The sequence below is a fragment of the Lonchura striata genome, chromosome 9 (assembly GCF_050655825.1).
Source record: "Lonchura striata isolate lonStrDom1 chromosome 9, ASM5065582v1, whole genome shotgun sequence".
Lineage (NCBI taxonomy): Eukaryota > Metazoa > Chordata > Aves > Passeriformes > Estrildidae > Lonchura > Lonchura striata.
In genome coordinates, this window is record NC_140711.1 from 4,970,746 (window position 1) to 4,998,689 (window position 27,944).

Here is a 27,944-nt window from a genome sequence, read left to right on the forward strand (position 1 = left end):
TTTTCTGTTGGTTCAGGCTGGGGACACACTGTCCAACGTAGGTGACAGATATTGGCACATTCTTGTAAATCCAGCCCAGGGAGTTTCTGGTATTTAATGTTTGTCACATCCCACTGAGGGCAGAGCCCCACACGCTGCCCTGCAGGACAGAGCTGGGCAGGGCAGCAGAACATGTGAGAGATAAACAGAATAAACAACCTGGAAACCAGCACAGACCAATTATGGCTTCTGCTTTGGCAGTGGGGCTGACAGACAGAGACTTTCTACAACCTCGGGATCATCAATAGCACAGATTCCAACACTGGCTCTCCAGCCCCTGCTGGCCATGGCCCCAGAGGTGGGAGCAGCCAGAGGAGGCTGCAGGCGGTGGGACACAGGCAGCAGGGTGCTCACAGTGCCAGGGCTCAGCTGCCACCATGTCTCACCGTTCCCTCTTCCCTTCCACAGCCTGGCTGCCCTTCCCTGCCTGGCTCGTGGCATTGGGGCTTTGCTGCTGGGTGTGCATCCAGCTCCTGGGTGTCTTTCATTACAGCTTCCTAGGCTTCAGCTTCCTGCCTGCCTTTTGGAATCCTTAGTCTTTGCCAGTTTCTCCAGGATCCTATAGAGTGTTTTTATGGATATTCTATCAAGGTTCCTCTGACCCTGCAGCAGGAGATGCTCTGAAGTGTCAGGGTGTTGTCATATATGTTTGTTGCCTTTGTAAGCATCCATGTTCACTGAGCTCATTCACTGCTTGGCCTGGGAATAAAGACTAGTAATTCCATTCTGCCTTTATGTGCAACCTTTCAATAATGCAGCATTTTCCACAACTGGAAGCAAAACTGGAGAGACACAAAACACCACATGTTCACCTAGAAAATGGAATCTTTTTGTGGAGTGAGTTAGGTAGGATTTGTCTTCTGCCAATTCTGTAGTGCAGCCTCAATACTGTACCTCAAGCATCAGAGTATCCTGGGGAGAGTGAATTTCCTTGATCCCTGTGCTCTGTTCCAGGCCCCATTGCAGAGCACATGTGCTCCATAGTTCATTCCAGCTCCTCATGGGGAAGTTGAGCTACAGGGCCCTGCTGACGCAGAAAGAGAGAGAAACGATCTTGTGAAGGAAATTCTTACAAAGCTCCCCATCCCTTTCAGACTGGTTTTCCCCCAGCCCAGAGAGCAGAAAGCCTCTGGGGGACAGATCTCAGAGGGATGGAGGAGCTCTCAGACCAACTCTCTGCCCAAACTCCAGACCCTTTGGGTTCTCCTGCCTTACAGGGCTCACTCTAACTGCTGTGGGCTTTTGGAACCTCTTCCCTGGATTCTCACTGCATCCTTGTCAAAGATTGAATTCCCTGAGTGAATTCAGTACATGGGTGAGTGTCAGGGCAGTAACAGACAGCCTGTGAAGGTTTTGGGGTCAAAGTCAGACACAGTTCATGTTCCCACTTCCTTCTGTGACCGTATGAAATGATTGTCTCATTACTCGTGCCCTCACTTGTTTCTCATTCATTTTGCTCAGTACTTACTGAGGGGTGAGATCATAACTGGAATTCATTTGGAGCTTTGTTCTCTCTGCCTCGTTGGGTCCTTCAGCACAGTGGCTTTAGCCAAGATTTCATTTCCTCCTGTCTTTTTTCATAAACACAAAAAAGGTGGATGGAAGAATACTCTGGCAGGAATGCTTTGGCAAAGGCTCTGGTCCTCCCGACAGCCTCACAGTGAGTGAGAGGGAGCATCAGCTCTGAAACTCCTCTGCTCCTCCCCACACGTGGGCAGGGCTGCAGGGTGCTCCCAGCACCCAGCTCAGGCCCAGGCCAGGAGAGGAGGCTCATTGCTGTCTCAGGGTATTTATTTGTTCTTTTGAACTGCAGCCAGGCATAGCATGTTGGGCTTTTAGCTGGGAGACAGCAGTCAGCAACCTGACCCACCTGCACCAAGGGTCTCCTTACCTCCTGTCCTGGTTTGAACAGACAGGTGTCTGCTGAAGGAATGGAGGAAGCTGCCCTGAAATGGAAAATGTAAACCCCCTCCCTCCAAATTATTATGGTTTTGAAATTAAGGGGTTCTCAGGCAAAGATATGGGAATAGGAATAACAGCTCTTTACTAGGAAAACTAAAAAAAAATTACAAATGTAATAATACAAACAACAACAAAAATAAAACCAAACTACTGCCAGAGTCAGAACATGCCCTGTCCCCTGTGGGTCAGGGAGGTGGCTCAGCCCCATCCCAGGGTGGCTCAGCCTCCTGCAGTGCCAGCTGTGCTTCTGCTGGAGCAGGATCCTGCACAAGGGGGGAGTTTTCCTTGGAGCTCCAGGGCTGGGGGAGATGGGCCTGGGCTCCTCTGGGAATGCAGGGGGAAGGAAGCTGCTCCTCTGGGAATGCAGGGGGAAGGAAGCTGCTCCTCTGGGAATGCAGGGGGAAGAAAGCTGCTCCTCTGGGAATGCAGGGGGAAGGAAGCTGCTCCTCTGGGAATGCAGGGGGAAGGAAGCTGCTCCTCTGGGAATGCAGGGGGAAGGAAGCTGCTCCTCTGGGAATGCAGGGGGCAGAGGCTGCTGTGCTGTTCCCAGGTCAGATTGGATCCAGGTAGGAATGTTTGGCTCCTCCCCTGGGCGGAACATCTCCCTATGGATGATGGAATTTTCTCAGCCATGCAGGGACACTCAGGGGCCATGGACAGCAGAGATCTCCTGGAGGGAGGATTGGCTGTGGGAGATAAAGAAAAAACTGCCCCATGAACAGAACTGCCCAACCTTGAACAGGCAGGGATAGAATACCCCTATTTCCAACCTAAGACACCTCCCTTTAAGGCTGGCATGACCAGGGAGTGCATGTCTTCCTCCAGCCACCATGGCAGACACATTTGCACATTTACTGTTGTTTTCTGTATTTGTCTGTAATCCTTCTTTCTTACATTATGACCTTAATTGACCTTAATTTCTCTGGAGGAACAGCTCTTTAGTTGTGTGCCATTTAGGGTCAAGTTCAAGTAGATAAAACAGAAACAATTAAAATGTTTTAATATTCAAGCCAGCTTGATTTTGCTTTCCCAGAAAAGGTTCCATTTAGGATTAATAAAGAAAAAAAGCTTCTAATTTTTATCATTGCCGAAAATGGAAAAAAATATAAAAATAATTCAAACATGCCATGCCAAATTCATTATATGCAGGCATATATGGGGAGGACACAGGTGTTGTGAGAAAGAATTTCCCATTTCCTTGGGTTTTTTTCCTTTATTCACAGACACTCATGTCAAACTTTTTAGCACAGTGTTGGAGCACTGACGATGAGGCAGTTAAAGGACTTGAGCTTCCTTCAGTAATACTGGAAACCTTTCAGTCTGATAAATCCCCCAGGAAATTCACTGATTTTCTGGCTTAAAACGGTCTTTGTTTCTTTTCTTGCAAGTAATCCTTCCCCTCCCTTTTCTGCACTTTCATTGCACCAAACTTGTGTTGTTTTATGGATTTTTGCTTTAGTGTTAACAGGTCTCCAAAGCCTTTGCCTTTATTTATGCTTGAAGTAGCCTCTGATAGAGGGAGAAGGGGCTGGATGCCAGAGCTGTGCCTGGGGCTCTGGGATAACTGCAGATGCAGTGGGCTGGGCTGGCACCACTGGCAGCTGGAGCTTTGCCAAGGGCCTGGTGCTGCTGAGTGTGTGCAGACAGATCTGGTGATACCTCCCCTTCTTCTGCCTCTCTCTGCACCCAGGACTTCTGCTGGAATGGTGTGTGTGTCTGGGTTAAATTTCATAGTACACAGAATACCTTCCTGTTACTCCTTTGATGGTATGGTAGTGTCATGAAGGAGTGCTGGTAAAAGATGATTTGCATAAATCTTTGAAATCTTTATCCACTGACAAAAGCACTTTGTGTCACCTATTTAATTTGCCCCATTATTTTTACTTTATCAGAGAAAGCAAACTTAATTGAATTAAAATGTCTTTTTTTTTTTTTTTTTTTTTTCTGCTTAGCTGGTCTGCTCATAGTGGAATAGACATGTAACTGTATTTTTCTCTCTCTTTTCCTTTCCTTTTCCCATTTGACCTGGATTTGTCTTTTGGTGGCTTTGATATCTCTGTGTGATCCTGTCCGCTTCACTACTTTAAAGGTAAGATTTTTATTTCCTCAGTCAGTATTATACATGTTTCAGAGGTACAGAAATAAAACTTGAAAGCTCTTTGGGGAGGAGGTTGGTAAGGAGGCTGTTTGAAGTGCAAGAACTCCAGTTAAGAAGAACATTTTCTATTTTGTCTTCACTAACCATTGTCTGAAGTAGGGATGCTCCCAACAGAGGAGGCTGGGATTTCCTGGGCACCCCCCAGCAGCTGGACACGGTGCCACTGTGCCAGCTGGGCTTTGTGTCCTGCTGCCACCCAGCTCTGCCAGCTCAGGGCAGCACCAGAGCAGCCTTGGACCAGCAGATCTGCCCAGGACTGACTGCAGGAGCAGGACACAGCCAGGGATGTTTCCCTTTGATGTCACTGATGGCTCCCTTCTGCAGGAGCTCCAGAGAGCTGGGGCTGGCACAGGTGGCTCAGTAATTTAAAGATCACATCCATCAGCCTGTTTAAATGACAAGAGAGAGAGGGATGCCACTCAAGATCAGAATAGAGACAGAGAGGTGTCCAGAGACAGGCAGGGACATTGTCTGTCCCTGAAAGCTGCCTGTGTTCTCTGCCTGTTGCTGTGATACAAGTATGTCTTTGCTTCACTCTGCATTTTCTGCCACTTGGGAGACTGCCACAGTCTGAGGTGAAACATCTCCAAGCTCCTTCCCAGAGCTTGCTGCCTTTTTATGCCTTTTCAGTGTTCCTCCACAACCAGGACATTTAGGAAAGAGAATGTTTTGCAAGAGAAATTTAGCAATGTGCAGATGTTGGGAGGCAGGACCGTGTGTTTTGTGACAATTCCAAGCTCAGAATTCCACTGAAGACAAACAACAGAAAGTGCAGTAAGAAATTTTATTTTAAGGAGCACTTTTATATGCTACCAGCAAGTGGCAAATGTGAAGTCCTGATGCTTCCCAGCTTGTGCAGAGACAGTCCTGGTCTATGACAGATCTGGAAAAGACTATTATTTTTCCAAACTTTATATTTCCCCCACTTCCCAGAGGTCCAGAAGTACGTGCTGTTGTGTGGGGGTCATCTGCACACCCCTGCAAAGGCCTGGCTGTGTTCCAGAGCCTGACTGACAGAGGGTTGGACCCAGCAGCCTTGTGCCTCTCTCAACAATGTCAGGTTGCCTTCATTTACATAGTGACAGTGGAGTCACAGAAGACTCAATGAATTTAATTAGTAGGAACTGGAAAATGTGTGTACCCATTATGTAAAACATGTAAATTTAACCCTTGAAATGGAATTTTCAGTGACTCACCACTGTGGCTGGATGCCAGCACCAGAGGCAAAATGACAGAAACTGCAAGTGTGTCACAAGAAATTAAATTAACTACATGAAGGTTCCTGGTTCTTGTTGAGGAAATGGTTGGTCATGCCCAGTAGAGACTAAGAACTTGTTTGGAATGTTGGGGTTTCTCTATTAAAATGGGCTTTAAGGTGGGATACGTGTTTATAAGAAAGTTAATTGTTAGAAGACCAGAAAAATATGGTTTGGAGTAGAGGAATCATATGCTGGATCTTTGCCAAAGCCTGTGCACAGAATAAAAGGCCATAATAAACATTGCACAGTGGTGGCTACTGCTCAAGGCTCTGATGAGTGTTGCAGTGCCAAAAAATGGCTGAGAGGAAACTTTTTACTTACCCAGTCACTGCAAATGTTAATTCACAGACAATTTGCATGTGGCTGGATTATCACTGTGGGATGCCCTGGGTCTCACTGGGCTCTATTATAGAGGGGTGGAACAAAGAATTTCCTGGGGAGCTTTAGGCTATTGTTGGCAGTAAGAAGGGAAGGGACTTAACCCTGGGAGTGTTGCTGACACTTCTAGCTGCCATCCAGGAGTGCATAGCTGCAGCTCTTAGGAATGTGCACAAAAAAGAATTGGTAAGAGTCTTTTTGATCTGTAGCCACTGTTGAAAAGCAAAAGGAAGGTCTCTGAGCAGCTCTGAATGTTACACCTGTCACTTGGTAAATGACCCTCAAAGGCTCCAGTTTTTCTGTGCTGTCCTGGACTCAGCATGAGGATGAAGCAGGATGAAGGCACAAAGGGATGTCCTGGAGTCTCTCTCTCTGAGGGTCCCTGGGTCTGTGCCCTGGGTCTGGTCTTGCCCAGCTTTCCCACTCAGTCCCTGCCTGACAGCAAGGCTGGCAGGCTGGGGATGCTCTCAGAGGGCTGTTTTCATCTGCTGATGGTGTGTTTTAAAGAGAAAGTGCAATCAGGGAAACATGCTGGCCACCAATAGGAAGTAGGGCCAGTTGTCATGAATTCTTGTCTGTCCTTGACCACGGCCTCAGTTTATCTGTTCATTTACTCCAGATTCCTCATTTTTCATTGTTTCTTTCCAAGCTGCTGCTCTGAAGTTTTGCTGTGCTGTCTGGAGACCGTTTGATGTGTGGCATCACTCTGCTTTGGAGGCTCTTGCTTATCCTGCACTTGTCTCCATGATCATGCTGGCTTCCAGAAAGGGTTGTGTGCTCCAAGACCTGCAGAGAGCAGCTTTGTCTGACCCCAGTAACAAATGTCACCATTCAGGGATTTCCTGTGCATGCTCCAGAAAAGAATCCTCTACATTTCCCTCATTGTGAGTGTAGATGTGAACCCTAGCAGAGCCAAACTCCCACCTTCAGCAGAGCCCCCTCACTGAGCAGGGGAGCAGAGCTTACAGGGCAGGTGTGACACTCTGAAACAAGAGAGAGGAATTGTTTTCATTCAGAGACAAACTGCAGCCTGATTTGTCTGTTGCTGGCCTGGCTCTCCATACCCGCAGCTCTTCAGACCCGCCTGTTTGACCTAGCAGCTCAAGGTGAGCAGGTTCTTAGCCAGGAGTGACACAAGTAAGATTTTTTTTTCTATTGTGATGCTGCTTTATTTTCCAAGGTTTGCAGCCTGACAGCCTGAGGCAGTTATTAGACAAGGATGCTTGACTAGATCAGAGTCCAGGATTATTCCAGTCTGGGGTTACCATGTCAAGTGCTGCTGCTCGCAACAGTAGTTTGAAGGATTTAACTTCTTAATATCCCCAGTTACCCAGGGAGTGAGTTGTACATGTGGTGGAAATGCTTGCTCATGCAGAACTCTGTGTGATTTTATGTCTGTGATTTACACCACGCTCCAGACAGAGTGGAGGAGGTCATCAGGGGAAATTTAACTAATGGGTGTAGAGAAAAGGTTATGAGAAGATTCTTACGACATTTTTGATAACTAGAAAAAGTTCTACTCCTCCTCCCAAGCCTGTCCCTGTGTAAAGGGCTTCTGTGGGAGTTGGGGAATTCTGTCTGTAAGCCCACAAGGCTTCTCCATAGCAGTCTGCCCTGGCATGCAGGGATTTAAGGTGTCTGGGTGTGATTCTGAGCCCAAAGAGCCTGCCTTAGCCAAGATGGCACATTTGAAAGCGAACTCAAACTGTGTGAAAAGCACCACAACTGACAGCAGTGGAGATCAGGGACAAGGAAAATAATTTCATCAGCATTTTCGTTGACTTGAACACTCTAGGTCTGACAGTTGTCATCTTCTTCAATATTACTTACTGGGTTTGCACTTCATGTAGAAAAGAAAAAATAGCCAAAGAGGAAAACACATTTAGGAAAAAGAGTGAAAACCTCTCAGGCAGTGAAACAGTGATGGGGGAGAGAAAGGGGAGAGGCTTGGCCTGTGTGACAGAGCAGTCCACACTTGGAGGGACAATGGGCACACTCATTTGTGTCACAGAGCTTTGAAAAAAACATTTGTTTATGGAGTGAAAGTCCTCTCTAAAAGTGAGAGTGCAATTATCTTTATGGGATTGTAGCTTGGGGGACAGCTGCATACTGACCTTCCCTCCTCCCAGCCAGCCAAATTAAAATCATCAGAGCTGATCTTTGCAAGAGCCTCTGGGCTGCTGAGCTTCCTGACTTGGAGCAGCAGCAGGAGCTGTGCCCCAGGTTTCCTCAGAAGGTGCCTTTGCTGCCTCCCAGCTGACCCAGTGTGCCAGCTGGGCACATCTACCCCTCCGTGGGTTTTGGGGAAATGCTGCTCATGGCCTCCACACTAAGAGTTTGCCCTCTGGGCTGGAGAAAAAATTATTTACAACAGACAGCTGAGCATTAACTGCTTCCCTGTACTGTTTTTTTCTAGTCTGATTTATTAACAAGTGACCTAAAAATAAAGCCATTGCCCCACACTTGCCACCTTGTAAGAATTTTGTACCCAAGGAATACTTGGTTCCAGAATTTTAGCTTGTTTTTCCAGACCTTCTCACAAACATAGCTCTTGCTAAAATAGGAGCTGCCACTGCTAGTCAGCAAAGTCCTGGATTCATCTAGTTCCTGACACACATTAGTGCTGCTAGATGATAATGAGGTTTTGTTCATTACCCTCCTCCATCTGATTAGAATTCCTGATCCAGAAGCCAAATGCTGCAACATCTCATTTCCAGTCCTGAGCAATTTCAGGTCCTTGTTTCCTTGAGCTGCAGAATGTGAAATTTGTCCAGAATATCCCTGTCAGTGTTTCCATCATTATGGTTGCTTCATTTGTACTCTTTTTGAGAAGGTCAATCTGTTTGCTGAGATGGGATCAGTTAATGAGCACTTTTTATACCCAGGCAGCAGCATGACACTCATCCTAACAGCATCTGCAGGGGGCCAGGGGATATTAGTGGGGTCTGGTGCCATGGGTCTCCTCTTGAGAGGTACAACAGGTACACAGCAAATACCCACCAGGAATTGTGACTACATCCCCTGCAGCTCTGAGTGCAGCATTCACTCTCCCTCTTCAGCCCTGCTACCCACAGCTGGAGAAGGCAGAAAACAAACAGGGGAGGATTCCTTGGGAAATTAAGTGAAAAAAAGACTGGAAACCAGGCCTCCAGAAGAAGCTGATAGAGCACAATTTGTTGGGTTCAACCCAAAGTCTAAAGGGCCAGTGATTGGCAGTCTGGAAAGAGAACAGCAGGCTGGCAGTAGACTAATAGAGTAAAGACAGATGAATCTGGACAAACATGGGCTGAGGATTGTAGAACTCACTGGATTGTACTAGGCTGAGCACTGCTGGCAGTTGTTCAACTGAAATAAGATTATTTCAAGAATACATGCTGAATTCAAGGAAAAGCAAAGTCTTAAGAACCCAATGGTCCCCGTAATTCAGAAGTCAAAATCACAATAATCCTTTGTGGTTTTACTTTCTGTGAATGGCAGTGAGATGGACAGGTTCCTGCTTTCACAGTGATTTGGTCAGAAAATGAAATGTGTCACTTGATGCTGAAGAGCTTTCTCCCCTTGTTTTCCAAGGCAGAAGGACCTTTTTGCTTTGATTGGTGAGTTTTCTTTCCTGCCATATGCATTGTATGAAAATATAGATGAAAATATAAAATAAATGAAAATATAAAATAATATTAAAATATAAAACCAAAGCTCTTCATTGGAGCTATACCCCAGTTGCTGGTGTTTGCCTGGTTTGGCAGTCTGGAGGATATGAGAAATTGGGCATGCATTTGCTAATTTAATGTCAGTGAGCTCTCAAAGAGAAAAGTAAACTAGTTGACAGAGTAAACACTAGCACTGAAGTATAAGGAGGCTAGTTAACATAAGAAAATTGTCTAAATCTTGATAGCTCCTCATTTACCTGATGAAAAAGTGATGGGGTAGCTGATCATTTCAGCAGGGCAGGTTTTGGCAAGGAAGGCAAGGAGATGAAAAGGCAAATAAATGACTCAGTGTTCTGGAGCCCAAGAGGAGCACAAACTTCAGCACAGGTTTGAGTCCTCTTGATTCACCACAACTCCTGCTGTTCACTCTGGTAACCAGAAAGAGCTTCTGGAATCCCAGCAGGAAGGGGAAGGGGCACAGGCCTGAAAAGGAAGGAAAATCTAAGAAGTACACAGTGGCAGCATTTCCAGAAGCAGACAAGTAATTTGGGGGACCAAGCTGGTCTGAGTAGCATTTTTCTCATAGATGGTTTTATGGTGTTGCCATCTACCTATTCAAAAAATTGCCTTTTGTTCAGCCAGGTGCTCTCACTGTAACATCCACCTCCTTCAGCTGCAAAATTGGCACAAAGAAGGGGCTTGAAACCCCCAGGCAGACCCTCAGTTTATCAGTGTAAAGGCTGGGAGATACTGCTGCATTATCTGAGCCAAAAAATCCTTACTAGAGCATTACACCAGTAATCCAGAGCTGTTCTTAATGTGCACCATATCAAGGGTTAAATGAACTGGAAAGCTCACAGAAAAAAAGCTCATACAGTGCAGGTTTTGTTTATACTGAAATGTTCCCATATGTTTCAGTTAATGCAGAACATAATTGGGTCTGCCTTGGGATGGAGACATTTTTCTTACACAATTTATCCATTAACCATGTGTGTGGGAGAGTCCACCAGAAATAGCTTCCTTTCCATTTTAGCCAAAAACCCACAGTGCAAATCTCCTCCCTTCTCTCTTCTCCTTGCTGCACTCATCCTCCTCTCTCAAATGTTCTGCCTTGCTTCAGAGAAATAACCTTGTGGAACAATTTCAAACATGAGGTAAAATAGGTCTGCCCTAAATTAGCTTTCAGTTAATGTATTTCCTGGCTCAATTTGCTGAGCAGCTCATATAGCACATGGACATTCCTAAATTAGAAAATCATACATATAAAAGTTTTCTTGTGTGTTTGTGTGTATGTTCTTTCAAGGTCAGGATTTCTGGTTTTTATTTTAGTACCTCAAAGTAACAGGAAAGAATTGTGCTTGACATAATTACATCCTTCTGCCTGCTTTATTATTATTTGGATAAACAAGCTACTGATTTGAGGGAGAGAAAAGTCTAGAAGGTGTTTGAGGTCTTTATTTCCTTTTCCTTTGGTAAACTTCCAGTAATTTAGCTTGTCTAATTTGCTGCTGGAAGCCTGCTTCTGGGAGTGCTCATACCTGAGAGAGATCAAAATTAGCGAGCTGCAAGAAAAATTTCAGTAATGAGATGAGAAGCAGGGAAAATTTGGCATTGTTTGCTTTTTGTGTGTGAGAATGTGATCAAAAAGCAGAAGGAATATTGATAGTCTGAAAGCAAGCAGTGAATGGAGCTCGGAGCTGTGTGTGGAGTGATCTGTGAGTTCTCCATCGTGCCGTGGTGGGCTGTGTCTCACCCTCCACTGCCCCTCCAGGTGCAGGCACCAGGCTGGTGCTGCTCCCTGTGCCTCTCAGTGGTGCTGGGGCAGGGATTTAAGGCAGTGCAGCTGATCCCTGAATTCCCATCCCAGCAGAGGGATGGGAACATCCCTGTTCTGGCCTGGAGTCGTGTTGTGGCACTTGGAGGGAGCTGCAGTTGATTTCTCTGCATGCTGCCACTGATCCCCTGGTGCTTTATTGGCCCCCAGGAGCCCTGATAGCTTGGGAACCTAAGCCAACCTTTGTACTTCTGCCAGGTACTGCTGGCATAAGGCAGATTTGGTTCAGAGGCATCCAGGAGCTCCTCTAGCCCTTTTGGACCTGTAGCACATGTTCCTTATGTGCCACAGTGCCTGGGGGCAGAGCAGGTTGGTGATGACTGAGTTTCAGGCATACAAATGTTTTATACCAAATTACAGCCCCCTGAGCAATTGTTTCTGTGACATTTTGAGCCACTGGGTTATCAGTGAATGAAGACTCATGCTGGTGGTGAGAAAAAGCCCCTGTTAGATTTGGAGGGAGGTCAGTTTTCTTCCCTGGAATCCAACCTGACAAAGCAGTTGCCCTGGAAGAGGCTCTCTGATTTCCTCATGCACACAGGCAAATAGGTATTTTTTCGTTGAACTGTTTATGGAAGAGCTCAGTCACTTTAGTTGACATGTAGAAATAACCTAGTCTCATTAGTTTCATGGTTTTGTAGAGCTTCCTTTGTCCTGTACTCCCTTTCCAGGTGCCTGCTCTTAGTTCCACATCATACTTGTAGTTAGCATTTGCTTATCTTTAAAAATACCTATCATGAAACACATCTGCAAGTCAGCAGCCATGACAGTGAATTCACTCTGAGAGTGAATTTAGCACTAAATTGATGCATTTCATAGTTCTGTTTCAAAGGGTCAGATACCACAGGCAGCTCTGGGGGTGGGGGGGCTTCTGCTTGAGGGTCTCTGAATTTTTGTTTGTAGATATTTACTGTTCTTTTTCCTTATAATTAGCACAATTCCCCCCTGCCTAGCAGTCCCAGTTGCTTAAGTCTTTCCCTGCCACTGGGTAGTCTGGTCCACTGCACCCATGTGCTTACAACCCCTTAGGGCCATCCAAAATTCATATTATAGGAGAGAAATTGCCGGCTAAGAGAGAGAGAGAACTGTAACTGTGCAGGAGGCAGAGTGATAAATGAGTTTCTAGAAGGAGGCAGTGAGAGGATATTAGTTTTTAACAGCTTCTGGAAGTCCTAAAATAGAGCAGAACTGGGCCACAACTAACAGGAATGGAGACTGCTCTCTGAGGAACAGAGGCATGGCTGTTGGAGGGAAGGAGCTGTGGCAGAGGACTCCTCCACGGCTTTCCTGGAGTTACTGGAGTGAATGACTTGGAGCTGGAAGGATCCTGGGCTGCCCTGCCAGAGTACTTTGGAGTTAAGCAGAATGAGGTCAGCTTAATGGGCTGGAATTTTGCAGCCAGTCCAGTGGTTTCCCAGTCCAACTTTCTGAATGCACGACTGTGGCAATTCATAAATGTTTTGGCCTTCATAACCACCAGCCACAAACAGTGTAAAACCCACTTTGCATGTGCACATGGACAGGTGGGAATCCCAGCCAGTAAATGCCACAAGGATGGGCTGACAGACTGGTGTTTCCATGGGAGAGCACAGTCTGAACTGAGACACATTTCTGCTTTTATTCTCTACCTTCTAGCTTCTTAGTGAATTAGCAAGGGAAAAGTTTGATTTTCTTGGTGCTGCTGAACAGCTGGGAGACCCCAGTGCTTCTGCCAAAGGCAGTGAGATCAGTGACATTGTGATAATAAATAAGATATAATTCTGGGGGGAAAACAGTGTTTGGCTCCCTAAACAAGGCTTGACAATATTTATTTTTTTTCCTCAAATTGTCCTTCCAATGGATGTTTGATGCTGCTTCTGTGTGGGGGTGAGATGGATGTGGTTTGTGGCAATTCTTACACCCTGATCCCTTTGTCCTGCTAACAGGGTACCTGCCTGGAGCAGCCCACAGCTCTCCTCCAGCCCATTGAAAACACAGCACAGGGTGGCTGGGGCACCTCTGAACAAACTGGTTATCCCACCTGGATTAGAGTTCCTGGATCTCCTGGTGTAGACATAGCCTGAGGGAACTGGTGGGGATACAGAAGGCAAAGTAGCTCCAGCTGGTTTTCAAAAAATTTCTTTGAATGTGCATTGAGAAGGGTCCACATGTCCTCAGTTGTTTTCAACCTATTCAACTATGTTCAACCTATTTCAACCTATCTCCTGGTTATAATACCTTATAAAAGTTTTTCAGCATATGAGCTTTTGCCACGTCTTACTACTGTTATTTCTAACCTCAATCACCTATGTTTTTCCCCATAGTCCTACTACAATACATCTTTCACAGTTCTAATTCCCTAAAATATCTAGTCTTTTTACAAGACCATATTTTAAAACTCATTAAAACTTATTTCTAGTTCAGTCTCTCTCTCAACAATATCATCTCTATTCCATGGCCTTCCTAAATCAGCACACCTTATCTCAGTGTTTACATACATGTATAAAAAACTGTGTGATCTTTCCATCAGGTTTTAAGAATTCTTCACAAATCCATTTCTCACACTCACTTAAACATATCTGCTCTTTTTTGCCCTAGCTGTCCCTTTCTGAGAAAGGCATCCAAACAACATGGAGATCCAAGTTCCTACTTTACCTACAGATTATTCTTCTAAATAAGGGTTTGGGCATACAAGGCAGGATCAAGTGTTAGAACTGTAGGATCAATTGTTATAATGTGTAATGGTGAAATCATTTTTGTCTGGCCCTCTTCCACAGATTTTACTGGTTTTCTCTTTTACTCTGCTCTTGTCACTGCTGCTCCCCAGCAAGGGTCACCAGCAGGCTGCAAATCCTCACAGGCTTCTCCCCCCACATTTCCTCATGTGTCCTCCCCTAGCAGTTGTCACTCTTTCCTAAGAGAACTCATACACAGCATCTGCTTTGTCTTCAAGGAAAGCCTTTGGCATACAGGCAGGTGAAGTATGATCCAAAATCCCTAAGAGCCAGTGCAGATCTTTCCCCTGAGTTCAGTGAGCTTTGGATTGTGCCCTAATGGAATGAAAACTTGGCAGAAGAATGAACAGACTAGCTGTGACTTAAGTCAGGGAAAAAGATTTCAGCAAAGCAGTGGTGGCTGGAAAAGCTGGAGCTGAGTGCAAGGGGCCAAGCACAGGAAGGAACAGAGAGGTCAGCACTGTGCCCAGAAAAACACTGGTAATGACAGGAGTTCTCTGGCAGAGTTATGGGCTTGTTCAGTCAGTTCAAAATGACAATCCACCTCTGAGGTGTTCAGCTTTCAGCCTGCAGCAAGGCTGGGTGTGTTTGTAATTCCCCTCCGTTAATGGTGATCATTTGAAAAATTCATCATCACACTTTCTCACTTTGGAATCAGTGCAGCTTTTAAGTAAGACCTGTGAAAACCTTATCCACAAAAGGAAAAATAAAAGGTCAGATTATAGTAAATATATTTTTTAAAATAAAGCTTTTGGATGATGATGTATGTAGTTAACCTCACCCAAATATTCACCCCAAAAGGAACCAATCATATTATAGGCAGCCTAACCTATCCCCTCCTGCACAAACTAGTGTTTAAAGAGAAAATGTCTAATATTTTTAATTTCCCCTCTTCAAAAGGGAAGCCCTTTATTTTACCACCAGATTGACCTCATGGTGTACTCAAGGCTGATCTGCCTTAAGTAATGTTACAAATTTAATCTAACAAATGTAATAAAATTTAAACTTAACAAATGTAATCACAATTCATCTCAAGCTCCTCTTTTCTTGTCTTCCTTCCTTGTCCTCCCTACCCTGTCATCTGGATCATTCTGAGTTTTTCCTCCCAGAATATTTTGCTACTCCTAAAGGCTTAGACAGATGAGAGTTTGTGGTTAAAGAAATTCCATGTATTCACTGGGGATCGATGAAAGCTTATATGGAGCTATCAGTTGTCAGGGATAACTGGTAACATTCTTGTGAGGGGAAAGGGTAGCAAAAGCTATTGAAGAGTCTTTGGGTTAAAAAAATTGGAATGTGATTCATAAATCTGCCATCCATCATCTTCAGTTCCCTGTCTCAAGGCTCACAGCAGCCTTTAGAGGCTCCTTGACGATGAGGTCAGGACACAGTGCTGGGTATGGGACTTTGGCACCCAATTTCTGTCAGTGCCATCAGAAGCTGTAAAGTTCTGTGTGTTCATGGTGATAAGGGGCACTTTGCTCTTCTATGGAAATAATCTCCATTTTCTCTGAGACCAAATGCTCTAGAAAGAGGAGAAAACACTCATGATTTCATGTAAACTCCTCACAAAATATCATTATTTTCAAGGTTCCACGCACAGCACAGGTATTGAATTAAATATGTTGGAGTTTTGCTGTGAGTAACTTCAATTCCTGGTTGAATTCCAGGTTCCCATTCAGGAAAGTGATCTCACATTGGAATGGACTTGAGCCATGTACTTTTTGGACTTTTGCAGCAGTATGAAGACTTGCCCCAAAAATACAGCAATAAGGGGAATCTTCCTTTGCATTTGAAACACAGTGTAACATGTATGGTGCACATTCCCATAAATAACCAGAAAAAATGGAGTTCCTCTGAGTCCAAACAAAGATATGAGACTTAGGAGATAGAAACACATCCAGAATCACACATCTGGAGTTGAATTCCTAGGAACAGTTTTAGAATTTAAAAGTTGCATTTGAGTGTCTGCAATTTTCCATGCTTTTCTCTGTTTTTTTTCCCCACTATTTTCTTGCTTTTAGTTACAGTTACACTTTCTTTGATCAATCCTGTCCCTATGTGCTTGCTCACCAGAGGAATGGGATCAGTCTTGGAGGAGAGCCTTTCTCCAGCCCCTCAGGAGCTCTCCCCTCCATGCTCTCACCTGTGAGGTATTCCCAGGTTAGTGCTCAAAAAGGGACCATTCTGAAGCTCTGATTTAGAAACCTGAATCATCCTTTGGTTCCAAAGTTTTCACAAGGCAGGTCAGCTGCCTTCTATTGGCTTTTGAAGCAAAATAAAATAGACCTCTCCAGTCCTTCAGTGGTACAGGAGGATTAAAGTTGAGTGGGACATGTCAGTGCTGGTGCAGCCACATCTCCACTGCCTTCATTGGCACGAAGGGACACAGCAGGAAAGTGTTCCTGCTCCTGTGCACGTGATCAGGGCTGCCTTGGCCAGGTGGGAAGATGCTGGGCACTTCAGGTATGTTTGCAGACAGTGGGGAACTGACTTTCACATGACATCAAAGCTGGAGTCTAAATCTGCTGGTTTCAAGGTGAATTCCAGCTCTTCAGCAATGCTGCAGCTTCCCAGGGGCACTCCCTGCTTCTGAGAGGAAGGGGGGCAGGCCCTTCCATAGTGCAGAGGTCTCTGCTGTGCATCAGAACTAACTGCCAAGGGGAAAATCCTGAGGTGGGTCCTGAAAATGTCTGAACTGACAGCTGAGACTCAGGCGTAGCTGTCCTATCTGACAGAGCAGTTCTGTCCTTTGATGTTCCTGTGCTTGATTGCAGAGGACTGTGCAGCAAGGACAGCAGAGGCTCCAGCTGTCAGAAATATTTAAAGATCTCTTGAGAAGGAGGTGAGCTTTGCAGGATATGGAGGAGACCAAAACCAGGCATAGCACCTGGAGGGAGACCTGAGGAGGACATCTACCTGTCAGATGCAGCCATAAAGAGAAATTCCCAGGTGTCTTTAATTAAACCTCTTCCTGTCCCAACAGAGGGCAATGGGTCCCATGGCAGTAACAGGAGGGAAGTAAGTCAGTGCCTCTGCTGTTGATTTAGTGTCCTCCTGGGACAGACAGACAATATCACTGTGCATGGCTTGATAACAGGGATCATCCCACGAGGAGTTTCTGGTTCTTCACAGTATCTCTGAAAGTAAAAGTGCCCTGAGCCTCATCCAGAGGCCCTGGAGCATCCCCTGAGCAAAGAGGACAGGAACTGCTCAGCCCCAGCTGGTACCTGCTACCAAAGGTCTGTCAAGCAGTGATGGAAAAACCATGCAGCATCTGCTCTCCAGAGTAGAACCGTGCTTGAGAGCCGCAGTGTGCAAGGGCTGGAATCTTTTGGTTAAAACATATGTTGCAAGAAATGAGCAAAAGCTAAAGTAAACAGTTTACACAGAGGTAAAGCATCTGCTGATTGCTGCTATACACAGGCAAAATGAGGCTCTGTTTGAAAATGGCCTCATTTTGCTCTTGGTGCCTTTTTTTGTACAGTGGAATAACTGACGCCTCAACAGGCAGCAAGCCCCATTACTTATGTTTCCACTGTGCATTTTCTTTCCCAAACAATGTTTGCTGCCCCAAGAGCCTAATTATCACCTAAGAGATGTTAACAGCCAGATCATTGGAACTTGGAAAAGGTTTTGATCAAATACAAGCAAGATGTAGTTTGTATTTTGGTGCCCTGTATTCCAGGAGCAGCTGGTCTCCTGAGGTAGGAAAGTGTGGACTAAGTTAATGAATTTAAATACGCTTCTGTTAGATCTTTTAGTCATTAATGTAATTGCATCTGGTAGTCCTTTTGATTTTTAAATATAGAGGATGTGATTGGATTTCTTTTTCCTTTTTTTTCAAATCTGTCACTGCTGTTCCTTCCTTTGTGGAATTCTCCAGAAGGACCTCCTTGTCTTCTCAGAGTGAATCTTTACTGTATTAATTATTTCACTATTAATTTTCTGCATTAGCAGACCCCTTCTGTCCCTCTCCACAACTGCTTCTGCCTTTTTTGTGTGTGTCATAAGGAGCACACACATGTAGTAACAGGCACACCAAGCCTGAGCATGGAGTGGGAGGAATTTACCTTTGGAATTCACCTCTGATGCATACATACCTTTCGTGCCAGCTCTGGCACTTGTCTCCAGGCTGACTGGAATAACAGGATGCACAAGCATCAGCCCAGCTTTCAGAAAGATTAACAAGAGAAGTTTGAAGCCCAATATTCGTGTCCCACCAGTGACAGAGACTGTTTCTAGTGTTTGAGCTAACTGGTAATAAAAAACATCACCAGGTTAAATGGAGCAGACAAAGGAAGCAGGGCTGGCAGTTCTGTGATGCTGAAAGCTTTCCAGATCTCTTGCTTTTGCACATATCCTCTCTTTAGGATGAAAAAAAAATGCAATACACCGAGCTGAGATCCCCCAGAGTATTGAAAGAAATTGATTGCAATGGCCCTGCTACCTTCCAGCTCCCATTGGCAAAATATTCAAAGAAAAGATAAATTATTATGTGAAGAGACAGGCAGGGGATTGAATGACTCGAAGCTGTGGGATATGGAGCCTCACATAACAAGATCACCAGCTCTTATTCACCCCAGGCTGGTGGTACCTGAAAGCCTCTCCAAGCTCAGCAGTTTGCCAGAGTATCTGAAAGAGCTAATGGCCCCAGCCCAGCAGATCCCAGTGGGCAGAGACTGAGCACAGCATGCTCCAGGGATGTGGATTGCCACACACCTACTTCAGAATTTACCAAACACAAGAAAGTTTTTCTCCATGATAATTGTTTTCACAGGGAGACTGAGCACATGCCTGCACTCAAACTGTGGTTATTTCAGTGGAGCTGTGCTGATAAACCCTTTTTGGGAAGGAGCTCACACTGGCAAGGATCCTCTGCTCCATAATTTAACCCATTTCCCCAGACAGAATAAGCCATACCCACCACCACATGGATATTGCTACCCACAACTTTTTGCTGGCATTGCTATTTGACTGGCAATGTTCTTTTATTATTCACTTCTCACACTGCAGCTATGCCAGCAAAACTCTTCCATGCTACCTGAACTTATGAGGGAGAAAACACCTGTGTACATCTTTTAAATGTGGCGTTTCTCAGTCAGGCCTGAAGCAGAGACTTAAGCAAAAGGCTCAGTAGGTGCAGAATTACAAGCTCCCGAGGCAAACCATGGTGCTGCGTGTTCTGGTGCCGCATCCCCTGCAGGCAGAGGGCATGGGAGGCAGCAGGGAATGGCTGGGACACTGAAGGTGTAAAAGCCCGGGGCAGGTGCTGTCAGAGCCTCGGGAGGAAGGCTGGGCAAGCAGAGGGTTGCTGCAGGAGGATGCTCTTTGCAGGATGCTGCAGGAGGATGCTGATGCAGGAGGATGCTCTTAGCAGGATGATGCAGGAGGATGCTGATGCAGGAGGATGCTCTTTGCAGGATGCTGCAGGAGGATGCTGATGCAGGAGGATGCTCTTTGCAGGATGCTGCAGGAGGATGCTGCAGGAGGATGCTCTTAGCAGGATGCTGCAGGAGGATGCTGATGCAGGAGGATGCTCTTAGCAGGATGCTGCAGGAGGATGCTGCAGGAGGATGCTGATGCAGGAGGATGCTCTTAGCAGGATGCTGCAGGAGGATGCTCTGTGCTGGCTCATCCCAGCAGAGGTGCAGGTGGTACCCACCCGGTGACTTCACGGGACTCCAGCGTGGCACACGGGCATCGCTGCCGCCAGTGGAGGGGGAAACAGCCCTAATTACCAGTTCCCGGCAATTAAATGGGATTTAGAGAGCAAGACACGGCAAATCCCAGCAGAAGTGCTGGCGGGAGGAGCTGCTGTCCCTCCCATGGCAGGCAGGTGCCATCTAGTGGGAATGGGACACGGCCGGGTCCCCCTGCCCCGGGGCATTCCCCGGCTGCAGCAGGAGCAGCACGGTCCCACCGAGCACTTCTGTGGGTTTCTTTGGGCAGAAGGCTTTTCCAAGTAGAAAGCAGCACTTTGGGAGATGCAGCATACGCTTTTAAGCACATAATTAGGCCTACCTGCAGTAGAGCTGCAGAGGAATTTGGCAGCATTTCTGCCAGCTGGAACACCTCTGGAGTCCTTCACGTGGGAGATGGGGGAATAATGTTGGCCTGTATTTAAACAAAAAAAAGTCTTTCAAGGATCTGTTAATCTAAAAATCAGATTTTTAAAATCACATTCAGCACATTGCTGCTTTTCTGGTATTCACAAGTGCTCCTGCTAACCACAGGGCAAGGAATCCCATTAAGCACCCTTAGAAGAACCCAAGGTTTGTCATGGCCAAATATCCCGTCTTCACAATGCAGGGGTGCTGTCTGTGAAATACCCACTTGATATTTCATAACTTTTTCAGCCTTACAATGCACAGGTCTGAGGGATCACCCAGCAGAGAAATCCTGAGGCTGCTGACGTTTTGTAGCCTCAAATGTGCATGTGAAGCCCCAAACCACGAGGCTGATTTGTGCTTCCTGTGCGTGCAGCTGAGGGGAAACAAGAGGGTTCCTGTGATTAGAAATAGCTTTGCTGTTCTTGCACCTCTCTCAGCAGTGCCAGGGGCAGGTCACTGTCAGAGACAGGATGCTGGCTGGCCAGGACAGATCAGTGATGGATTTGGAGCAGCCCTTTCCAGCACTGCTCAGTTAATGAGTTTTGCAGTCTTTGTTAGCTTCCTCAGCATGGAGATTCACTTAGGGGAGAGATTGTTTCTTTGAGCTAGACCATCACTCTGACAATTCCTGTTGGGTTTGTCTGTGTGCCTGCTCCAAATGAACAGTGGCTGCTGAGGCTGCAGGGAGCACTCGAGCTGTTTGGGATAAAATACCCACACTCTTTGCTTTGCATGTTGCATATTCTCCTTTTCTTTAGCAAGCAGTTTTAACCAAAGTGTTAATTGCAAGCCAGCTAACTCTGCATTGTTTCCAGGCTAAAGCAAAAGGAGTTCAAACCCAGAATCAACCTTCTGTTTTCAGATCAATAATTTGTGAGCAATGAATAATGATGGCCATGCAGTTTCCCGTGGTGCTGTGGGGCAGGGCTGGTGTTGGTTACAGAGAATATAATGAGCAGCCCTCTGTCTTCATGGGGTGAGCCCCTCCTGCCCAGCCTGGCTCTGGTGGTGATTTTAAGAGCAAAATCCCAGCAATTCTTTCCTTGGGGCTGACTGGAGGCAGTGCCACATGCAGAATTTGGGCTTCTTGATGCTGGCAAGGCCTGAGATTTCACTGCACACCCTTTGATGGATTTGTTGCATAGAGCTTTCAGTAATGTCTTGATTTCCCAGGAAATGATGTGTTTCAGACAGAAACCAGGCAGCTTGTTACTCCTGCCAGCTGGCAGGGGGGTGGGTGTGTGCATATAGATATTTGGTGTTTAATAATTGAAACTGGATGTATCAAGGTTGGCAGCATGTCTTTCAGCTTTAAAGACAGGGTATTGTTAGAGGAAAATGGGATGTTTTTTTGTGCCCAAGACAAATTTTTCTTCCCCAGCTAATCTTGGTGTCTGCAGCTGCTGTGTCAATATCTCCTCCTGAAAGGCAGGGAATGAACTTCTGAACATCTGTAACAGCTACATTAAGTGGTGTGGTTTATTGTAGAATTATGGATGATGATGGCTGGGTTACTAAACTGTAAATCAGTCAAAGCATTTTGATGATATTCTAGATCATGAGAAAGAGACTCATGCAGGAAGAGACAGTGATTTATTGCACCAACTGGTAACACATTCAGCCCCAGTCATTTTTATTTATCATTACTTTGAAAAGATTTCAACCCTTCATTAAAGCACATTAAAAAAATCTGTAATGGTGATAAAGTTTTGCTGTAATGAAAATTGACACTCCTGAACTGTGATTTCTGGTGATAGGAAAGTGAAGAATAAGGAACTTAAGATACACAAACTTCACACTGAATTAGTCGAACAATCGCCTTTGTTTAATTGTCTTTTACGAGCAAATGAGGGGAGCTTTTCTCTTTTCATCCTTAAATCTGTTCCTTTGAAAGCATCTCAAACTATCTGTAGTTTTGAGCCATGGAACCCGGGATTTTGAATGCTTAGCAAGTCATCCATTTCTGAGGCATTAGCAACACAGACAGGATTTATTTCAATCTCTGCATATGATTCTTTGATCTGGGGCTTACTTAAGTGCATTCCAGCGCAATTAATTAGGAAAACAGTATAAGACAGTGGCAACTCCAAGTGATCTTAAATGTAAAAGTGACTGATTAGTAGCTCTGCTTTCTTGAGGATTATCTTTTGCTGCTTAACAACATCTGCTATTCCTGAGCAAGGGAGAGTCAGTTAATTGAGGAGAGGGAGCTTTGGTGCTCTTTGTAAGCCACTAGCATGACTATTCACAAGAAAATCCATGTGGGAACCTCCCCCAGCACTGATTTTAAGAAGGAGCTGGGTAAATGGGATTAGGACCAGTCCCCTACCTGATGCTGTGAGGTGTGTGGCAGGATGCAGCTCACACTGACTGCTTTGCAGGGCAGCACTTGTTCCCTTTTCCTGGCAGCCCTGTGTGGCTTGCAGAGCTCCTTGGAATCCAATCCTTGCACTGGGCCTGCTTTCAGGGATGGGTTCTACTGCTGTTTGTATTTTCTTCCTTAGAAAGTCTTGCTTCTGGATGTTGGCTGACTGGCTGAAAGTTACACTGTTCACTTGTATGTTCAGGATGTGTCAGTCTGGTTTAAAAATCCTCTGCATCTCCATTCTGTTTCCAGAGTCTTCCTACTCAGATCAATAAAAGTGGCCATCTATCAGGTTTTGATTGGAACAGGATTGATCAGTAAGCAGCTCCAGGGTGCAGTGCTGCAGCTGCAGCTGCCTGACACAGATATTGCCTCCCTTGGCCAAGGAATTCAATTGTCCTGCACAAGCGATCAATATCTGCTCCTCTGACTGCTCTTGCTCCCTTCATCTTCCTCTATAGTTTCTTTATAATTTCATCTTCCTCAAGGAGCCATACTTCCTGTCTGTCATGCTGTTGCATTTTCCTTGAATCTTCTTTGAATCTCACAGCCAGTGAAGCTCTGTGATTCACAGAAGAGAAGCTGACTTGCAGTTCAAAAGAAAATGCAAATTCTAGTCTATCTGCTTTATTTACAGCTCTTTCAAATAAATATCTTTCCATATTTCATAGTTACTTCAGCTTTGTCTTTGCTCTAGATCAGCTTGCTTCTGGTTTTCTTTTTTCTGTTTGGCAATATCCCGGTCATTCTTTCTTCTGCATCCTGAAGTCTGCAGGCATCAGATGCAGAAATAATGCTTTATCAGTTAAAGTATTCACTTCTTTTATTCCTTGCATCCATCTTGACACCTGGGGAGGCTAAATCCATGGCATTGTCTCTCTTCCCAGGACAAAGCATGAAGCTCCAGAGATTTCTGTGCAGAGCCAGTGCAGCTCAGCCCCAATGACACAGACTTGGCTGCCTGCACTGGCAGTGTGTTAGGGGACAGCACTTATTCCCTGGAGCTGGAATGAGGCCCCAAATGCTTTCCACTGATCTAGTGGTGGGGTGAAAACTGCTATCCTCTGCTACATGTGCAGTGGACATTGATCTCTGGCACAGAGATGAAAAGTTCAGTGTCTCATTGCAAATGTGTCATTACTCTTCAGGGATTGATTTGTTACTTGCTTGGTTCTAAAGTGGCCACACACAGGAAGATACTTAAAAAAAAAAAAAAAAAAAAAAAAAAAAAAAAAAAAAAGGGATATAGAACCTTTCTAGCAAAGATTTTCTAGCAAATATGTGTGTAATGTGTTACTGATTTCTCTGTGTTTTGTAATGCCAAAATCAATGTAACTGAAAGTCTCTGTGACAGAACCAGTAAGTGGAGTGAAAATTTTTCTTTCAGAGAATGGCCATGTTTTTCCCTCCTGAAACTTCCTACCTTGCTGACAGCAGGGGCAATAATAGAAGCACAGGAATGCAAAGAATAAGCACAGGTTGCAGTCCACCTTTCTGCCATCTGTTCCCTGCCAGCACTGATGTAATCCCTCTAGCACTGAAACTTCCCTCTGCCATCTGTCAGCATTCCCCACTATCGATTAGGGGGGTGGCTGAGGTCACTTAGGAATCACAACAACCCTCCCAAAACTCAGGAAAAGTACTAAATCAAAGGAATTTGATTTGTAACTTGCTGTCATTTTTGGTGCCTTGCTGCAGCAGAAGACAGCAGTCAACACTTCCTAAGCTCCTCACATGAGGAAAGTTATGGCAAAAGAAAGCGCTTGTTTATAAACGGTGCAAGTAACATAAGCTTTTAATGGGTCCTGGAGGAGTCCAAGGCTCCAGAGGGCTCTGGAATGCCTTTCTCTCCACCCCCATTTGCTCCCCTCACCCTGACCCCCACGTTTTTTTCCAAGCCTTTGTCCAATTTTCATCATATCTGTCATTTTGAAAAATGAGCTGGTCGTTCACTCCTAAGGTTCATAGCATGCCATGTATCTTTTTTTAGATTAACTTGTTTGCAAAGAGACAGTTCAACAGGAAATTCTTGTGCTTACACAGCAGTGCAATTTTTATGAAAAGCAGAGATGTTGTTAGAACTCATTATCTGTGTCTATTCTGCTAATTGGATATAAAAAAGTTGTGAGACACGAGGATGATAGGACCACAGTTGCTTCCTGGAGAGAAGCCTGTTAGTACATTGCTAACAAATCTGGACTGGGGCTGAGTGTGTAACAGTGTAGTATGAGCACAGTGAGCACCAGCATTGCACATCACTGAGATCTGAGTTAAAAGGGCACCTCATTTCATTTATGGAGATAAATGGAGATAGTGGTCCTGAAAGTGTCCATTTCTGGTGGTTTCAGAGAAATTCATGCCCAGCCATAGCTACCTTGATGCTCCATTTGATCCCAGACATAAAATGCTCCCTTGCATCATCCTGCATATCAATCAGGATGGAGCAGCCTGTATCATTCTGCCACTCCCAACATGGTGTCAAGGCTCCATGTGCCCTCCCAGCTTTGTGACAAACCAGGTCTCGAACAATCCCTGTGCCCTTGGGGCTGACTTACATCCCTTGTGCCTCCACTGCAGCTCTGCTGCCTTTGCCAGTATATTCCAGGAGGAATATCTGTGTTACAGGAGCACAATACTGTTCTAACTATTACTTTGCAGACCTACCTTTCTTTGTAGGTCAGCTTTAAATAGGCACCTCGCCCTGTGTGCAGGCACACAGCATCACTGCTCCTGCAGATCCCAAAATCGAGTGTAGTGCTGCAGTGTGGCTGGATCAAGCACACAGACTGACCTTTTCCTGCATTTCATGTCTTCAGTTCTCTTCCCCACCAGTCTGGAGAAGCCTTGCAGTTGTGTTTGACTGTCTCTGGTGTTTTTAAGCCAGCCCATGCATGGCTTGGAACCCCAAAAGGCAGCTTTTGTTTTGAGTGGATGGAGGGGTGGGTGTTTCTCCAGTGAAATCCTGAGCTGCTGCTTGCTCCTTTGTCTGCTTTCTTGCTGTCAGACTCTGTTCTGCTTGCACCCAGGTCCAGCACACAGGATCTGCTCTCCAGGCAGGCTCTGCGGTGGGATCATCACGCTGTGCTGACAGGCTGCATCCCCAGGACTGCAGAGCATCCCAAGTGGCCCACATTTTATAAAATGCACGGGTGAAAAGAGAGAAGTGTGGTTCTTCTCATCTGCCTCAGGCTCCTGGAGCAGCCTGAGCGCTGCTTCAGGGCTGGCTCTGAATTGGCCCATGGTGAAATCAGCCCCCAGGATGATTTCAGCCCCCAGCATGATCCTCCCTGAGTGAGGATCTGGAGGGTGAGCACAGCCCATGTGAGGGTTGGCTGTTGTTACATTTCCAAATGTCCTGTCTTTTAATACAGCCAAGTCCCAAGAGCAGAGACCATCAGGCAAAACAAACACAATTATGCAAAACAAACCTGGTTCCCAAAGCAAGCACTGACAGCCCCTCCTTTCCTGGCAAAGGAAATCACTGCTGAAGGTGTTTACCCAAACTGAGAGCTGGAGAATTGGGTTTGCTATTCAGTTGCTTGGCTTTTGGGGTTTTGTGTTGCAATCTTTATTTAAACATAGAGGACAGAAAAGACATTTGTTTTGTTTGTTTGTTTGGGGTTTTCTTTCAGTTCCTATGACTTTTAAAGGAATGAAGAGTTTATTGTGTGTGAAATGCAGGAAGAGTCTAAATGAACAACAGATGAGGGGAAATAGACTGAGGAAAATTAGGGCTGTTTGCTACCAAAGGAAGTAATCATTGTACATATATTAAATTCCAATCTCTAACTGAGAATGTGCTTGTTATGCAAGAAACCTGACTGTAAGGAAAACAGGGAACTATGTGGAGTCTTTACAAGGTGGGGCTTTAAAAGTGGTAAGTATGGGTTTGGTAAATAAGGCAGGAGGCAGCTTTTACTGAAACCAGTGGTGGCTGGAGAGTCACCCAGTTTCCCATCATAGCAAAAGGTTATTTTCTGTGCAGAAGGGGGAAACTGTTCTCATACACCTGCTATTTGTAGGTAACATTTAGTGTGACTTTATAACGATAATGTAAATTCTGTCTGGACTTTTATCTGCCACATTCTCAGCTCATCCATCATTAGAGACACCTGATTCACCTATGACTTACCTGTAAGTCCCTGCTGGCCTGTTCCTTAAGGATAGTCTGCTCATTATCAGGGAGTTAACCCTTACCTGGCCATCCCCTTCGGTGTTCCAGCCAAGGGAGGGTTTAGGTGATGGCAAGGGGTGCTGAGGGCTTCTTCTTCCCTTGGTCCTGCAGACTAACAGCAGGGCAGGTGCACGAGTGCATTTCACTGCTGGAAGGCAAAAGCAGTGGTTCTTTCAGTGATAAACTGCTTACAGTGAGAGCCAGTGCAAATGGAATAAAGACTCTCACCAGGGATTTGTGGAGTGTGCAGTACATGGGCTTGACTTACAGGGTTGCCTTAAATCAGCCACAGATTTGACATTGCTAAATCTTTAAACAAAATACAGTGTTCCTCATTATTGCAAGATGGTAGACCCCCTGCTCAGTTAATTCCGCAAAAATATAGGATGATTTTTTAATTTTTTTTTTTTTTCTTTTAGCAGTAGAAAAATTGTAGCCTGGGGGAATGTTGCTTTGACAGATTGGGGTTATATGGCTGAGGCTGACCTATGCAGCTTCCTTCCCCTTCCCCCTCCTGGCAGGCAGATGAAGCATTTATGATTGCAAGTGGCTAGCTGTATTTTGTTCTTTATCTGATGGAAGGCCACCACAGTAATCAAAAAGGACTTGTTACATATTTTGCTTTTCCTGGGAGGAATGCTTGAAAGCTCAGTAAAGAACCTGTAAAAAATTTAAAATAAAAAAAAATTGGCCATGTGGGAGGAAGCATTTAAGCACAGGAAAGAACAGGGAATTGCACAGTCAAATAAGCAGTTCTTGGCAGAATTTAGAGACCAGCAGCAGTAAGAAGGATGCATTGGCACGTAAAAAAGAGTGGAAATTAACTGAAGAGAAATGGTAGCATCATATTTAGAATCTGTCACTTTATCAGAATTATCTTGACTGGTTATTAGCAAAAGAGAAGGAATTGAGTTTTTTAGAGGAAGAAGGGTTTCATTTCCCCTTCATTAGCTGAGGAACCTGCTGACAGGAATTAAGACAGAATATTGCTAACTGGCAGCTTCAACCATGTAAGAAAGGGTTATTTTTAACCCTGAGCTGCTCATGACTGCATTTGCAGCATGGCCCTGCTTAAAAACAACCAAAACTCTGCTGGCAAAACTAAGGCTGCTTTGTGCTGCTGTGTGAGAATGGGAAGGAGAGGTCTGGGTGGGAATCCTGTGGGCAGTAGTGCCTCTGATGCTTGTGTGATGAAAATATGCCTCCAGTTCACCATTGTCCTCTGACCTCAATCCAGGCTGAAACAGGGGCTTTGCATAATCGTGCAAGGAGACAGCTCCTGCTCCAAAAGATGTTATGTT

At 45.3% G+C, this 27,944-nt stretch overlaps 1 protein-coding gene and 1 long non-coding RNA gene across 5 annotated transcripts in view; one reads left to right on the forward strand and one right to left on the reverse strand.

The window, feature by feature from the left end:
• The window catches only part of HS6ST1 (heparan sulfate 6-O-sulfotransferase 1), a 190,488-nt gene that overhangs the window by 152,194 nt on the left and 10,350 nt on the right, over window positions 1-27,944 (forward strand). The window lies entirely within an intron of this gene.
• LOC146766582 (uncharacterized) lies at window positions 98-27,822 on the reverse strand. Of its 4 annotated transcripts, XR_014957278.1 has the most exons (5): window positions 25,134-27,822; window positions 22,434-23,668; window positions 20,016-20,108; window positions 934-1,063; window positions 98-821 (listed from the first exon to the last, which is right to left on the reverse strand). It is a non-coding gene; the product is annotated as an uncharacterized LOC146766582 (long non-coding RNA). The 4 variants fall into 4 exon arrangements; XR_014957277.1 differs by having other exon boundaries at window positions 98-1,063; window positions 25,134-26,850; XR_014957275.1 differs by lacking the exons at window positions 98-821; window positions 934-1,063 and having other exon boundaries at window positions 4,932-20,108; window positions 25,134-26,847.